The sequence below is a fragment of the Aquarana catesbeiana genome, linkage group LG04 (assembly GCF_042186555.1).
Source record: "Aquarana catesbeiana isolate 2022-GZ linkage group LG04, ASM4218655v1, whole genome shotgun sequence".
Classification (NCBI taxonomy): Eukaryota; Metazoa; Chordata; class Amphibia; order Anura; family Ranidae; genus Aquarana; species Aquarana catesbeiana.
Genome location: NC_133327.1, coordinates 653,904,914 through 653,922,523, shown reverse-complemented (window position 1 = coordinate 653,922,523; position 17,610 = coordinate 653,904,914). Strand labels below are relative to the sequence as shown.

General features: G+C 44.1%; 1 protein-coding gene across 3 annotated transcripts in view; it reads right to left on the bottom strand.

Annotated features, from left to right (window-relative positions):
• Positions 1-17,610, bottom strand: part of CAMKMT (calmodulin-lysine N-methyltransferase) — a 685,679-nt gene that overhangs the window by 160,146 nt on the left and 507,923 nt on the right. The window lies entirely within an intron of this gene.

Genomic DNA, 17,610 nt, shown 5'->3' with positions numbered 1-17,610 from the left:
ATAATACTCCAAAGTGTCTGTCTATGCAGCTCTACAATGCTTATTCCTTATAGTCTCAATAGGTCAATAAAAGTATCAGCACCAAAGGCCAAACTTTGTTAGGGTCAGATGAAATCGGTTTAATTTCATTTTCTTTTGCAATATATAACAAATATTTCCTTGTAGAGTAATATTATCAATAGAAGCTGTTATTCCATATGCATTTTATATCAAGAGTAACACCAGACTGAGCTAAGAGCCTTACATTAAAAAAGTGTTTAAAAACACGGTAGTGTAGTTGTTGCTGGGTGCAATACTGGAAAGTCTTCAAGTACTCAAGTGAATTGATGGATGGTGCTGTCAATCAAATAGTTCAAAATTCAAAATGTCACCAGCACACTGGTATAGCAATACAGATGAAATGTCGTACTATGTGGTGCCAAATAAAGGTCTGATTTTTCTATTGCTACAAAAGTGTGCTTGTGATATTTTGAAGTTTGGAATATTTGATTGACACCACTAATTATCAGCTCAGTTCAATTATCATCCGCCCGTATCTAAGGTATATGACTCTAAGATGTGCACCAGATTCTTCTGATTTTTTTAAATGGTTTTATAAGAAGCCTAGGAAATTATACAGGTTCGAGTACTGAAAAACAAACACAGGTAGGGATCACAGTGGATGCTTGTGAACCATGCAAGCACAGGAGACAGATATGTAGCAGAGGGATTGGTGCCTTAGCCCCGGTTCACACAGGGGCGACTTGTCAGGCGACTTAGCTGCCTGACAAGTCACGTCCCGTTCTATACTACGGAACCGTTCTAATAGGAGCGACACAAGTCGCTCCAACTTAGAAAAAGGTTCCTGTAGTATTTTTGGGGCGACTTCAGGCGACTTGCATTGACTTCTATACAGAAGTCGTTTTGCAAGTCGCCGCTGAAGTCGTATGCAGGTCGCCTCGGTGAGTCGACCTGCAAGTCGCGCCGCCCCTATGTGAACCGGCACTTAAGATAGGGGAAGTGAGCAGTCTAAGAGGCATTTAGATCAGAGCAGGTACAAATTTAAAAAATAATACTGATTGGTACAGTAGATAGCTCCAAATACATAACAAGAACCTGGACAAGACTAAAATGAGACAATTGCTAAATCTCTTTGCTACTGGGAGATTTAAATCAGACCTTACAGTACAATGCAGAGTCCATATAAAGTGTCTGGGCCCCCTTTCCCTGTATAAGTCATTAGGTCTTAGTATGTGTAAAAAGTATCTGTAAAGAAAATACATTTTTTTATAATATAGTATTTTATAATTATCTTCCTCTTATGCATTGCTGGACGTCAATTTCCTTCTGGAAAGATTCCTGGGGGAATGCAGAGCAGGCCAAATCTTACAAGAAGATACTTCAATTTATGGCATGTGTGTCTTCTTGTGAGATTTGGGTTGCTATGTATTCCCCACAAACGCTCCAAAAGGAACGTCACCCTTACCTAGGAGCCACTGGTGGAAGACAGGGATACGGTAAATCTGGGCTCATAGTGGAATGCAGAACAGGACATCACTTACATGTCAACGCATTGATCTTCACTTTCCTATATCCTCACTCTCTAGTTTCATAGATACCTACTTTCAAGCCCCACGTATTAAGCATCAGTATGGCCTTACAGTTACCATACTGCAGCATTAAGAAAAAAACATAGCACACATTACAAATATGCTTAGCACTTTACATGCTGAAGGAATCTAAAGCAAATGAATTGCAGGGACCATCCTCTTCTTCATTCATTGATTTTTCCAGAAAGAACTTTGTGGGATATCAGAGGCTTAAACTGATTGTAAACGATCACCTTGTAAAACAACCCATTCAGTCTAAAATAGAAATGGAAAGCAAAACATTTGTGTATAGATATAAAAAAATATCCTTTTTTATAAGTGAGCACATTCCCTCTGTTTCCAGCTGCATAAGAGCTGGGGGGAGGAGAAGCAACAGCACACTGAGCTTCCCAGTGAAAGGCTGTGCAGCGGGGGGCATGTCAGGGCAAGTCTTATCATTGGAGAAGAGCAGGCTGAGTTCCCAACATTGCTAGAGAACTGACCACGGTGTGCTCTCCTGCTTAGTGTGGTCAGTTATTAATAGTAAAGCAGAGGGACTGGCAGGAACACCAGGTATTCCACACAAAGAAAGTAATACAAAGAGAACAGGAGACTTTTTCATACAAGTGCATGGTACAGCAGGCATATATCAGGACTATGAAATGCTGGGGTAACAAGCACTTTAACACTGCGCTTGCATTCAATGACCAAAACAAAAAACGCCGGACACAACGTGGATTAATACTGTTGGGTCCAGCAGAGAGCAATATCTGCTCTGAGTTTTAAATGGACCCCTCACTGTCTTCAACTGGATCACATTAATCATAGTTCCTCATCATCCTCTAGTGCAGTGGTTCTCAACTCCTGTCCTCAGGACTCACGAACAGGCCAGGTTAGCAAGATAACTGAAATACATCACAGGTGATATCATTTGCTGCTCAGTGATTGCAGTATTCTAGTCTGCATCTCACCAAGATAATACTTAAAATCTGGCCTATTAGTGGATCCTGAGGACAGGAGTTGAGAACCACTGCTCTTGTGTAAGTAATAAGCAGTCCTCAAGGCTGCACAGAACATTGGGGTGTGTGGGCGATTTCCTATTATGGATTCCACTTTGAGTCAAGCTGTAGGCTTGAAGTAGGAAAAAAATGTTGGCGATCATCGGTGGAAGAGGACAGGGCTAGATAGTGAAGGGGATGAGAAGTGCTTTACAAAGTTTTTTTTTTTTTTTTTCCAGGTGGGAACATTGTTGGCCTCCAAAAATAAATAAAAGTCAGTCCTTAAGGTAGACTGAACGTGCTGTTTTGAGAGATGCATTTGCAATTTAGTGATTCATTTTACTTGCTGCATACCGGTGCTGTTTAATTTCATATTTCTAGTTCCTTATGGCAAAGCCAAGAGAAGAAGAGGGAAGATGTTTTCGCGCTCAGAGTACTGATGAATTCGATCTAATATGCCATCAATCTTATTTTCATGTAAATGCAATAACATGTAGCATATGATTTAAACCACACAACTATCACAGGATGTCACCTGAGTCAGAGACGACTTCCATACAGGTTTATGACAAGGGGCTCATTCAGACGTAGTGTTGGCAATAAGTTGTGTGGAATCTTGCTGATGTCTGACAAATGATGTTCCCTCTATTACCAATCTGAATTTGAGTTCACCCACTGTAAACGTATCTTATTTATATGCAAATAATTCCATGCAGGGAAATTTGTACACGTCCTTGGTTGTTAAGAGTAATTTCTATGCAAACATACCATAAAATATTACCTTTTATACATCAGAAAAGTCTATTGACCAAAATAGGAAAAAATCATGTAAACAATATTATGCTGTTTTTATGAGTTTTCGATGCTTCATTGCTTCTCAGTGACATGACCCACCTTTCATATTTCATAAGATTAAAACTAGTGATTTCATCTGTTTTGTAACTTTCTGCCATATTCTAGCTGTATCACAGCAATAAAATAAACAGTTCAGAATTGGGTAAAGTCACATTTTGGCAGAACGGTGCTGCAGACACTAAAGGAGTTGTAAAGTCTCAAGGTTTTTCACCTTAATGCATTCTATGCATTAGGGTGAAAAACTTTTTGTGGTGCAGCTGCCCCCCAGAGCCCCCCTTTTTCTTACCTGAGCCAGATCGTTCCAGTGACGAGAACAAGCCCAGCAGCTCCAGCCACTGTCCTCATTGGCTCCTGCTGCTGTCAATCAAATCCAGTGACACGGGAGTCGGGGGGGCGGGGTCGAGTCCTGCTGTCTGTGTCAATGGACACAGCAGGAGGACTCGGGAGCGCACCCGCACGAGTGCCCCCATGGAATGCGGCTCTTCGTGGGGGCACTTGATGCGGAGGAAAAGCCAGCACCGCTGGGGGACCCCAGAAGAGGAGGATCAGGGCCGCTCTGTGCAAAATCCTTGCACAGAGCAGGTAAGTATAAGATGTTTGTTATACATGTCACAAAATTGTCACAAAAAGTTTCTGAAAGCTTGTGAGACTGATATAGTGACTTTAGATTAAGCTTCAGCACTGGCTGAAGATCACTGTGTTTATGTGAATATATATTGTAAGAGATTAGCGGGGTGTGCAGCACCCCCTGGTTGGGTCACAGCTAGGGCTGGGGAAAAAATCGATTTAAATCTTGAATCGAGTTGAGAGGTCAAATCGATTCAAAATTTAAGCAAATCGATTTTTTTTTTTTGCACCGCGCCGGTCCTGAGGAGTTGCGGGCAGGAGTTTTTAGGTGAGGCCGTGGCTTCGGCCTAGTCCGCGAGGCCGGACGCCGCGGACTAGACCGAAGCCACGGCCTCGCCTAAAAACTCCTGCCCGCAGCTCTTCAGGACTGGCGCGGTGTCCAAAAAACAAAACTCGATTCGAATCGTAAATCGAGTTTTTTCTAAGAAAATCTCCCAGCCCTGGTCACAGCACAGTGAAGTTGGCACTTACAGACAGCAGGACCTTTGTGAAAGCAAAAACTGTGGTTTATTTACACGCCTGTGGTTACAAAGTGCAGGTATCAAAACAGGTAAAATAAAACAAAACTGAAAATAATCCCTTGCCACTTTGGGCATCTAACTACAAAAACACAGGAACCCGACTACATGTTCTGCCACAGCCTACCCCTGCCCAGACACTTGGCGGTCACACAGAAATAAACAGAGGCTTTTAGTCACACAGACCTAATCTCACCATTCAGCGGTATTGCTGCTCCCCAGTCTGCCATGCACAGAGATCTGGTTCCAGGGTTTAGCCCCTTGTGGAAGCAACCTGGGAGTTTTTTCAGTGCCCTGAGTGCTTTATCTGTTACACCTGAGCTTGTTAACCCTCATTGAGCCCAAACAGGCTCACCACACAGCACAAACACAAAAGCATTCAGTGTACAGCATGAACCTGGAACAAATATACCTCCCATCCTGGACACAACCCATAGATTTTCCTGGCTTCCTGACACATATCCCCCCCCCTTGTTTCAACCCTAGGGTTGGGAAACAGGTTGCCAGGCACACATGCACTTGGGACAAAGCATCTGAATTTCCCATTCTAACACCAGGGCGATGTTTCACTGTAAAACTGATTTCTTGCAGGGCCAGGAACCACCTATTCACCCTCCTATTGGTCCTTTTGTTCTGTGCCATCCACTTTAATAGAGCATGATCTGTTACCAGTTCAAATTGTCTACCCAAGAGATAGTACCAGAGAGAATATAAAGCCCATTTTATCGCAAAACATTCTTTCTCAATAGTGGGATAATTTTCTTCATGGGCCTTCAATTTCTGGCTGAGGTAAATGACAGGGTGTTCTTCCCACTTGAAAACCTGAGACAACACAGCTCCTAACCCAACATTTGATGCATCAGTCTGGACCACAAAGTCCCTTAAAAAGTCAGGCGAGCACAATACTGACTACATAAGGCCCGTTTTAAGGCATCAAAAGCTGCTTCTGCTTTGGGGGTTCATTTGCTCATGACAGACTCCTTATTTTTTGTCAAATTGGTCAGGGGAGCAGCCTGTGAGGCAAAATGGGGAATAAAGCGGCGATATAGCAATTCCTAAGAATGCTTGAACCTGCTTCTTGTTGGTGGGGCGTAGCCAACTCTGATGATCCTCAAATTTACTTGGGGCTTTATTAGACCTCTCCCAATGGTATATTCCAGATACTTTGCCTCTTCTAGCCCAATGGTAATTTTTTTTTGGATTGGCTATAAACCCGGCTTTCCAGATGGAATCTAACACAGACTGAATCTTTGGTAAGTGTGAGTCCCAATCCTCACTATGGATGACCACATCATCTAGGTATGCTGCTGCATAGGCTCGATGGAGTCAAATGGTCTTATCCATTACCCATTGAAATGTGGCTGGAGCATTCTGTAACTCAAAAAGGCATTCTCCAATACTGAAAGGTCCCCCTGGATTTACAAAAGCCATTTTTTCCTTGGCCGATTCCAAGAGAGGAATTTGCAAATACCCTTTGGTCTGGTCTAAGGTCATCATGTACTGGGCTGTCCCTAGGCGATTAATCAGTTCCTCTATGCGTGGCATGGAATAGGTGTCAAACTTAGTGATTTTATTCAAGTCATTACAAAACCGCTAACTTCTATCTGGTTTGGGCATTATTATAATAGGACTGGACCAATCGCTATTTGACTCTTCTAGAACCCCCAGCTCACGCATTTCTTTTACTTCTTGGCGAATAGCCTCTCGCCGGGCTTCAGGAATTCGATAAGGTTTCAACTTGACCCTTTCCCCTGGTGTGGTGACAATGTCATTTTCAACCCCAGACACCCAACCTGGCAATTCTGAAAATGTCTCTTTATTCGGAGCACAAACTCTCTAGCTTCCTGTTGCTGAGTTTTGGACAGAGTCTCCGCTATCCCAACTTCAGGGATAACCAGGTTAGGAGGAAAGTGGGGTAGTATCAGTGACCAAGGATTCCCTATTCTTCTATGGTTTTAGCAATTTCAGATGATATATCTGCTCAGGTTTCCATCTTCCTGGTTGGCTAATTTTATAATTCACACCGCCCATTTTTTCCAACACTTGATAGAGACCCTACCATTTGGCTAGGAATTTACTTTCGACCTTAGGGACCAACACCAACACCCTATCACCAGATTGTAAATCCTCTGCTGAGCCAACTGGGCTTGTGCCAAATGTTCCTTAACAATAGACATCACTTGTGCAATTTTGTCTTGCATTTGTGCCACATGTTCAATCACACTTCTATGAGGGGAACTCTCACTCTCCCATGTTTCCCTGGCAATTTTCAATAATCCCCGTGGGTGTTCCCATACAGTAGCTAAAAAGGAGAGAACACTGTGGAGGATTGGGGAACCTCTTTGATAGCAAACATCAAATAAGGGAGTAGACAATCCCAATTATTTCCGTCTTTATCAACCACTTTCCTCAGCATTTGTTTAAATCTTTAAATCTTTCAACCAGCCCATCTGTTTGACAGTGATACACCGAAGTACGTAATTGGGTCACTTTAAGAAGTTTGCAAAGCTCTTTGGTTACTTTAGTTTACTTTACTTTTTTTACTTACTGGTCAGTTAGTACTTCTTTAGGAATGCCCACACAGCTGAAAACCTGAAATAGCTCTTTGGCGATGGTTTTGGCAGAGGTGTTTCGGAAAGGAATCACTTCTGGGTAATGGGTGGCATAGTCCAATATCACCAAGATGTGCTGGTGCCCCCTAGCAGACTTCAGCAAGGGGCCAACCAAATCCATTGCGATCCTCTCAAAAGGGACCACAATGATGGGCAGGGGTATCAAAGGACTGCGGAAAAGTGGCATGGGTGCAGAAATCGGACACAATGGACAGGAGGAACAGTACATTTCCACTTCCTTAGTGATCCCAGGCCAATAGAATCTCTGGGTGATTCTTTTCTCAGTCTTTTCAGCTCCTAAATGTCCCCCAATAATGTGCTATTATAGTGTGTAATAGTGTATAATGTGTAATATAGTGTATATACACACACACACACACGTGTAAAAAGCCAGCATTTTTTGGCATGTGCCCAAGTCAATCGATGGATCAACTTAGGTACAATCAGCCTGCCCATAGATGATTCGAATCTTGGCCGGTCCCTGCTTAAGTGCTCTTTTTGTATGAGGGGGCTGGGCAGTTGTGTTTGTCTTAAATAATCCTGTCTGTATTGTGCTGGCAGATCCCATTATCAGTTGTAAACTAGACTGTCCTAACAAAGGGTTAAAGATTTAGAAGTTGGCCTTCTGCATTGTATTCAGAGAACAATGGGGTGGCCCATAAAGGCCGAACATCTAGTTGTCCTGGAGTGGTGTGTAGAGTGGTAACCTCAGCCTGGTCTCCAACCAGGGCATGCCTCCAACGCGTTTCACTCTGCCCACAAAGCTTAGTCATGGGATCTTCTGCTATGTATGGTAATGAGAGGAGGCTCAGCTTGTCCTTAGGACAGGGTCACTCTGAAATTGTTTAGACATGCTTTTTTTGGATATGTTGTGTGAATAGGAACTTATATCAAACATATACTGGGGTTTTCTCAAATTTGACTGCAAAAGTGGAAATACACTATATACATATATAAAATACCTTTGACTATATTAGGTCACTTTAGGACAGCTTCAAATTCCTTTCTTTCTCTGAAAAATACCTACCTTAAAGGGCACTTAAGCTATGGACATTAATGTTTTTACATATTCTTAACAAGCAGTAAAAAAAGCTGTAAAAAAAACACCCACTGATCTCTCTAACTGCCCCGTACATACGGTCGGACTTTGTTCGGACATTCCGACAACAAAATCCTAGGATTTTTTCCGACGGATGTTGGCTCAAACTTGTCTTGCATACACACGGTCACACAAAGTTGTCGGAAAATCCGATCGTTCTAAACGCGGTGACGTAAAACACGTAGGTCGGGACTATGAACGGGCAGTGGCCAATAGCTTTCATCTCTTTATTTATTCTGAGCATGCGTGGCACTTTGTCCGTCGGATTTGTGTACACACGATCGGAATTTCCGACAACGGATTTTGTTGTTGGAAAATTTTATATCCTGCTCTCAAACTTTGTGTGTCGGAAAATCCAATGGAAAATGTGTGATGAAGCCTACACACGGTCGGAATTTCCGACAACAAGGTCCTATCACACATTTTCCTTCGGAAAATCCGACCGTGTGTACGGGGCATTACTGTGAAATAATTAATCCTCAAATACTCTAAAGTCAAGTTTCTAACAGACGTGTGTTTTCAAGATTGACAAACTGACACGTTTACAAAATAAGAGGATCAATGCTCTATTGTTACTTTGAAGATTGTTTTCTACACAATACCTATAGCTACAGAAGTCCAGTGAGTGCTTGTTTTAACATGTATTTAGGCTCCATGCATACTATACTCCAAAAAAAGCCTAGGAGAAAATTAGCTTGAAAATTGCAGTAATATTTGTGTTTTTGCATGCGCGTTTATGTGCATTCACACATTTGGCATTAATGCAATCTGTTGGCCAGAGTATTCATTTATTCCAGCCATTAGAATGTATTATATTACCTGACTGTGACATTGTGTTTCCAGCGCAATCCCATCGCGCTGGTTTTCGGCGACAGGGGACTGTGCATGTCGCGCTGGCTCGCTGAGCGGGAAAGGAAAACTTTTTTTCCTTTCGCGATGAGCGACAGGCAGTGCTGACAGCTGTCTGGTATGAATCATGAGGGGGAACGCTGCGCCAAATTTTAAATAAAAAAACGGCGTGGGTTCCCCCCAGGGGCATACCAGGCCCTTAGGTCTGGTATGGATTTTAAGGGGAACCCCCTACGACGAAAAATCGGCGTGGGGATCCCCCCAAAATCTATACCAGACCCTTATCCGAGCGCGCAGCCCGGCCGGTCAGGAAAGGGGGTGGGGACGAGTGAGCGCCTCCCCTCCTGAACCGTACCAGGCCGCATGCCCTCAACATGGGGGGTTGGGTGCTTTGGGGGAGGGGGGCGCCCTGCAGGCCCCCCCACCCCAAAGGACCTTGTCCCCATGTTGATGTGGACAAGGGCCTCTTCCTGACAACCCTGGCCGTTGGTTGTCGGGGTCTGCGGGCGGAGGGCTTATTGGAATCCGGGAGCCCCCAGATCCAGGCCCCCCACCTTATGTGATTGAGTATGGAGTACATCGTACCCCTACCCATTCACCTAGGGAAAAAAGTGTCAATAAAAAAAACACACTACACAGGTTTTAAAAGTAATTTATTAGGCAGCTCCGGGGGTCTTCTTCCGACTTTGGGGTCTTCTTCCGACTTCTCCGCTCTCTCCTGCCGCTTCTCCCAAAGTTCGGCCTCTTCTCCTGGTGTTCGGCTTCTTCTCCCGGTGTTCCGCCTGTTCTCCCGGTGTTCGGCTTCTTCTCCCGGTGTTCGGCTTCTTATTCCGGTGTTAGGCCTCTTCTCCCGGGGTTCGGCCTCTTCTCCCGGTGGCCGGTTCTTCTGCCAGGCCCCTCCGCTATCTTCTGCCGCTCTTTTGCTAGCGGTGGCCCGGTCTTCTGCACTGTCTTGTCCCCTCTTCTCTTCTTCCGATGTTGACACGACGCTCTCTCCCGCTGGAATGCTGTGTGCGAACTGCGCAACCATTTATATAGGCAGTGACCCCGCCCCCTCGTGACGTCACAGTCCCAGCATGCGCAGGGACTGTGGCATCGTAAGGGGGCGGGGTCACCGGGTGAAATCACCCAGTGACCACGCCCGATGTCTATATAAGTGATCGCGTACCGCTCACACAGCATAACAGCGGGAGACAGCATCGTGTCAACATCGGAAGAAGAAGAGAAGAAGAATTGAAGAAGGAACAAGACGGCGAAGACCGGGCCACCGCTAGCAAAAGAGCGGCAAAAGAGCAGAAGATAGTGGAGGAGCCTGGCAGAAGAACCGGACACTGGGAGAAGAGGCTGGAGAGAGCGGAGAAGTCGGAAGAAGACCCCCGAAGTCGGAAGAAGACCCCGTAGTCGGAAGAAGTCCCCCGGAGCTGCCTAATAAATTACTTTTAAAACCTGTGTAGTGTTTTTTTATTGACACTTTTTTCCCTAGGTGAATGGGTAGGGGTATGATGTACCCCATACTCATTCACATAGGGTGGGGGGCCGGGATCTGGGGGCCCCCTTATTAAAGGGGGCTCCCGGATTCCGATAAGCCCTCCGCCCGCAGACCCCAACAACCAACGGCCAGGGTTGTCGGGAAGAGGCCCTTGTCCTCATCAACATAGGGACAAGATGCTTTGGGGTGGGGGGGCCCGCAGGGCGCCCCCTTCCCCAAAGCACCCAACCCCCCATGTTGAGGGCATGTGGCCTGGTACGGTTCAGGAGGAGGGGGCGCTCACTTGTCCCCACCCACTTTCCTGACCGGCCGGGCTGCGTGCTCGGATAAGGGTCTGGTATGGATTTTGGGGGGGACCCCACGCCGATTTTTCAGCGTAGGGGGTTCCCCTTAAAATTCATACCAGACCTAAGGGCCTGGTATGCCCCTGGGGGGGAATCCATGCTGGTTTTTTATTTAAAATTTGGCGCGGCGTTCCCCCTCATGATTCATACCAGACAGCTGTCAGCACTGCCTGTCGCTCATCGCAAAAGGAAAAAAAGTTTTCCTTTCCCGATCAGCGAGCCAGCTCGGCGCTGGCTCCCGCGACGTGGCTCGCAGGTGTCAAATCTCGCCGATAACAGCGGCGAGATTGACACAATATCGCGGTCACCTACTGTAGCACACAAACATGCATAAACGCGTTTAGGTCTTCTCTCAGCCCAAACGCTCCTCTTCAGTACATGCAAGTGATGCAGGGTTTTTTTCTGCCCTCTAAACACTCCTGCTTCTGAATGCCTGTAAATGCCTATGTGTGCATGGACACATACAGTGCCTTGCAAAAGTATTCACCCCCTTGGCTTTTTACCTATTTTGTTACATTACAGCCTTTAGTTCAATGTTTCTTTTAATCTGAATTATATGTGATGGATCAGAACACAATAGTCTAAGTTGGTGAAGTAAAATTAGAAAAATATATACATAAAATTATTTTTCAGAAATAAAAAAACTGATAATTGGCATGTGCGTATGTATTCACCCCCTTTGTTATGAAGCCCATAAAAAGCTCTTGTGCAACCAATTACCTTCAGAAGTCACATAATTAGTGAAATTATAATTTCACTAATTATGTGAAATGATGTCCACCTGTGTGCAAACTAAGTGTCACATGATCTGTCATTACATATACACACCTTTTTGAAAGGCCCCAGAGGCTGCAACACCTAAGCAAGAGGCACCACTAACCAAACACTACCATGAAGACCAAGGAACTCTCCAAACAAGTAAGGGACAATGTTGTTGAGAAGTACAAGTCAGGGTTAGGTTATAAAAAAATATCCAAATCTTTGATGATCCCTAGGAGCACCACCAAATCTTTCATAACCAAATGGAAAGAACATGGCACAACAGAAAACCTTAAAGATTGCTGTTAACAAGCGCAAACCATCCAACTTGAAGGAGCTGGAGAAGTTTTGCAAGGAAGAATGAACAAAAATCCCAGTGGTAAGATGTGGCAAGCTCATAGAAACTTATCCAAAGCTACTTGGAGCTGTGATAGCCACAAAAGGTGGCTCTATAAAGTATTGACTTTAGGGGGGTAGTTATGCACATTGACTTTTTCTGTTATTTTGTCCTATTTGTTGTTTGCTTCACAATAAAAAAAAAAACATCTTCAAAGTTGTGGGCATGTTCTGTCAATTAAATGATGCAAATCCTCAAACAATCCATGTTAATTCCAGGTTGTGAGGCAACAAAACACAAAAAATGCCAAGGGGGGTAAATACTTTTGCAAGGCACTGTAAGCTAACATGGAGGGGCATTTAGAGGCAAAGAAAAAAGTCAAATGTCTTTAAAACAGGCATTTCTTTGAGCCTTAGATGAGAAAAGTGCCTGGTGATGCTAGGTTAGTTCATGGACATGACTGTTAATGTGATAATAAAAAGTCCAAACCTGCAAAGGAAAAAAATAAAAACACTTAAGACAGAATAACTGCTGACCTCAGGGAACTGACCCTCCATTTCTTTGTTGACAGAGCCCAACGGCCCTTAATACCCTGAAGAACAACACGGATATTACGATCAAGTCATCGGACAAAGGGGGGAACATTGTCCTTATGGACAATGCCAAATATGAAAAAATGTGTTTTAATATTCTCAACAACACCAAATGTTATAAAAAAATTTCCCCAGCAATGGTGGATAAATTCAATCAGGAATTTTTTTCCTTGGTCGACAAGTCCCTCAATGAGGGGGTAATCGACAGAGACATGTGGGATTTTATATGAACTCGGCACCCCTGCCTGCCCACCTTCTATGTATTGCCGAAGGTGCACAAAAAGCTTAATGATCCCCCAGGGAGACTGATCATCTCCGGAAATGGTTCCATCACGGAGGGAATTAGTCAAATCATAGATCAATATTTGAGACCTCATGTTATGGACCTACCCTCATATACAAGAGACACAATACATCTACTACAAATTTTGGACAATTTAGTCATTCCCAGCTCGGCCATACTTGTCACAGTAGATGTGGAATCTCTTTATAATAGTATCCCACATGACCTGGGCATATTGGCCATTGAACGGGTTCTGAAACAAAGGGCAACCACGGATTGGAAATTCAATGCCTTTATTTTGTTAATGCTGGATTATATCCTCAGGCATAATACCTTTCTGTTTAAGGGCTCCCACTACCTCCAGGTACAGGGGGTGGCTATGGGGACATGCTGTGCACCCTCATATGCCAACCTGTACCTGGGGGAGTGGGAGAAGGACTTTTTACAGGGGGAATCAGCATCTATGTATACTCGCCACATCTGTATGTGGCAGAGATACATAGATGACCTACTTATCAACTGGGATGGCCCCCAGGAACAACTAAAAGATTGCCTAAAACTGATGAATAATAATAGCTTTAATCTCTTTTTCACAATGACCTCTAACCTCCATGAGGTAAATTTCTTGGATGTCACCATATCCAAGGATCTCTGTGGTGGACTATCTAGCAGACTTTATAGAAAAGAAACCGCAGGCAATACACTTTTGCACGCGGACAGTTTCCATCCGGATGCCCTAAAAAGATCCATCCCATATAGCCAGTTTCTTTGTCTCAGAAGAAACTGCAGCACGGATGAAGATTTTCAGAGAGAGGCAGATCTGCTCACTACCAGACTTATGAACAGGGGTTACACAAAATCGACCCTCAAAAAGGCCTTTAATCGTGTCAAATTGACTAATAGAAGAGATCTAATCTTCAAATCTAAAAAGCCTATCAAAGAGGACACCTCTACTAGGATTATCATGAGGTTCTCCAATGAACACCAAAGGATCAGCAACATAATTTCTAAATATTGGCCCATCCTCACAGAGGACCCTAGTTTGAAGGTTCTGATCACTTCTAAACCACAAATTACATACAGAAAATCAGGCTCTATAGGGAACCTATTAACTCAAAGTGAATACAAAGGTAATGCCAGAAAAGATCCTTGTAAAACATGGGGTACTTACCCATGTGGATCTTGCGCTCAGTGCAAAGTCATCGGCAGAAGGACCACTCTGGCCCTGCCCAATGGGGAGAATTCTCCCTGCGTCACTTTGCCAACTGTATGACACAGGGCGTGATTTAATTCATGCAGTGCCAGTGTGGTGCCTTCTATGTGGGGAAGACCCGACAAGAATTCGGGAAATGAGTTGACAAACACATGCAGAGCATGCATATTGGCAACTTATATCTACAATTGGGAAGACATGTTGCAAGACAGCATAATTACAGACTACCCTCTGTCAATTTCACAGTCCTAGATAGGATTCATTTGTTAAATCGGGGGGGGTGACTGGAACAAGGTTCTGCTCCAGCAGGAGGTGCGCTGGATCAGATACCTTAGAGCCACCACCCCCCCTGGACTAAATGAAGCCGAAAGCTTCAGACCATTCTTGGAGGGTTTTAGTTCTGGGAAAACAGACTAAACTTAATTAAATATATGCTGCACCTTCGCTGCTTTGCCATTAATGTCCTGGCCTTATTTCTAATCACTACGTCTTTGGGTACCCTTTGCACTTGGGATACTCACTCTATTCCCAACTGCTATATCTCATTCGCATCTAAGGGGCATGGTTCCTCCCTTGGGATCCCCAATGGGGGAATCCCCATTGTGACCACTGAAACATTAGGCATATACTTAGTCTAAGATGGAATTCTAGGAGGGTTTATTTATTTTGTATCATTATTTTTATTTCAATTTTCTTATTATGTCAATACTTCTCTTTTTTCCAATAGAAAATATGGCTATTCATTGATATGGTTGTATAGTTACCATGTATTGACTGTTATTATCAGTGCATATTTTCACAATAATAATCCACATAATTGCTTCCCAGGGCTATAGGTCTTCATACATCTCCAGTTTTACTGGAGAAGTTGTCCTTCCTGTGCCTCTATCCCTACCCGTCACGGAGGGCCACGTTAGAAATGCCGTGTCCTCTGTATCCCCGGACTTTGATTATCGCTCTGGGACGGGGGTTTTTTACTGTGTCGGTGGTTATCAGTCCTAGGTCCTTTTCTCCCCAGTCTCCATTGTTGAAGCAGGGGGAGATACTGACCCCTTAGGGTTGTGGCATTTTATCTAGGGAACTTAGGTAACCCCTTAATGGTGCTGTCTCCTTTGGTGATTTCCTAAGCTGGCATAGTAATTTCCGCCACCTTTCATTATCCTCCCCCTTGTCTAATACCTATGTATTGCGCCACGGTCTCCTACCAGGCGACGCAGCATTATTTTGTTGCCCAGCAGTGGGTGATTTATCCCCCTGTTAGACTTAGGTTTACTTCCGCCCTTTTGTGAGATGGCGGCTACGTCTCTTCCTGGGGAGGTTCATATTTCCAGGAGATACGGTGCCTCTGCAGCATCCAGTCACATGACTGTGACGCTGGATGCACTGTGTTGCCTAGGTGACGCAACGTCTCCCTCCCTCTTCTCCATGTGCCACGCCCCCACGCCCCATAGGATATGGGGATGTGGGGTGTTGAGCCTCGGTCGGGGGGCGGGACGCCGCTCTGCCGGCGCCGCGCCTCTCACAGCTGTACGGAACCAAATGAGCGGTGTGGTGTCGCCATGGAGATGCGACGCCCTTCGCTTGGCCACACCCACACCCCTTTATTAGGACGCCAGGGACGGCCAATGGCGGCTCTTCTCCCTCTGCTTTCAACCAAGGGGTTCTCTACAGTCCAGGCTCATCCTTACAGGCTCTCCTGCAGCTTTGATAAGACCCAGACTCAGCCACACATCTAAAAGGTAATCTTACATGCTTGAACTACTAATACCTCAGGGAATATTGATCTCTGAAGGGATCTCTTTTCATCCTTCATTTTCAAATGGCATTTTTTGTCTTTTTAGAACCTCAAATCTCACTTATTGGCTGCCTATGATTGGATTCTTTAGAAATATATCCTGTCATCCTGTAGAGGATTTTGGACAGTAAGGGCAACAAATGATAGAGACCCCCCCCTTTTTCTAGGCACTGGGAATGCACCTTACCTGCAGTTGCATGAAAAATGTAAGTTGCTCTTATTGAATTTATGTGGTTGATGACATATGTGTGATATATGTATACGATATATGGTATGTAACATTGCTATTTTTGACATTCTTGAAATTTTAGAACGTGATGCAATCTTTCCCTGAGGAAGACTTTTTAGATGTTATAAGTTGAAACACGTTGGAATACTGCTACTTGACGCCACCACATCGCTATAGGTGGTGATTGTATCTTGTAGTAGGATGTATCACGATCTAGGAGTATTATCAACTCTCTGCTTTCCACATTGTCATGCTGACGATTCTTTTTAAACTGTATGATCACTAAAATTATTTTTGTATGTTATGAAATTTTCTATGTATCAATAAATTATTCTTTTATCTAAATATAATTTTTTCTGCTACATTGCCTTAAAAATCCCATATTGAGGTGTATATTTGTTTTCCAAGTCTTTCAAGGGATGATGGCAATGACACATCCAACTCTCTGAGTCACCCTTTTCTACGGTCCCTTTTCCCTCCGTTTTGGAGTGCCTTACAACTCCATCACTTTCTTCAATCCCTACCGGCACCAAAGTTATTTGGTTGCCAATTATCTACATTTGAACAATACTGCTCGGATGATGGGGTACTGACACAAGTTCTCTCCAAAACATATAGTCTATGGATTACCCCCCCAGACCCCTGCGTTTACCTTGGGTGGGGAAATGGGAAAGGGAATTGAACCGTATGTTCACGATTGCCAAAAAACAAAAAATTATCAGACTCTTGTTGAAATCATCTATATGCACGAAAATTCAGGAAACTAATTTCAAAATACTGACGCGGTGGTACCACACCCGCAGATGTTACATACATTTTACGCTGCGGTGGCTGATCGGTGTTGGATTTGACAGGAGGAGGGAGGTACGATGTTGCACATTTTCTGGTCTCGCCCTAGAATAATGCCATATTGGAGGGAAGTGTGGAAAATTACCCAAAAATTCAGACTATCAGATCCCAGATGACACGGCCTTTTTCTTGCTACATGCCACATCTACTATATTCCGGCAAAAAAAATATAACAAATCGATTGTACATCACTTACTAAATGTAGCCAAGTCATGCATTACCCTCAATTGAAAAAACTTGTTGCCTCCAACTATTAGTTGCTGGCTACATAAGTGGAAGAGATTCATAAAATGGAAGATCTCACACTTTCAACACAACATAAACACAAAAAATACTCAGAGTTGTGGAGATTGTGGAATATGTTTATCCTCTCTGAAGAAGGTCTAGCCATGCTTAGCCCATAAACAACGATGCCATGAATGTCTACTGAAATATCTGATGTCTACCACCAACCCAGGACCCCCCCCCCCTTTCCTTCTTTCTCGTTCTATTTTCGGTAAACTTTCCTCTTTTCTTCTCTCTTGATACTATGAAAATGGAAAACGGTAGAGGAAGTCCCAGGACCTTCTAATAACGATTTGTTCCTTGGCTGA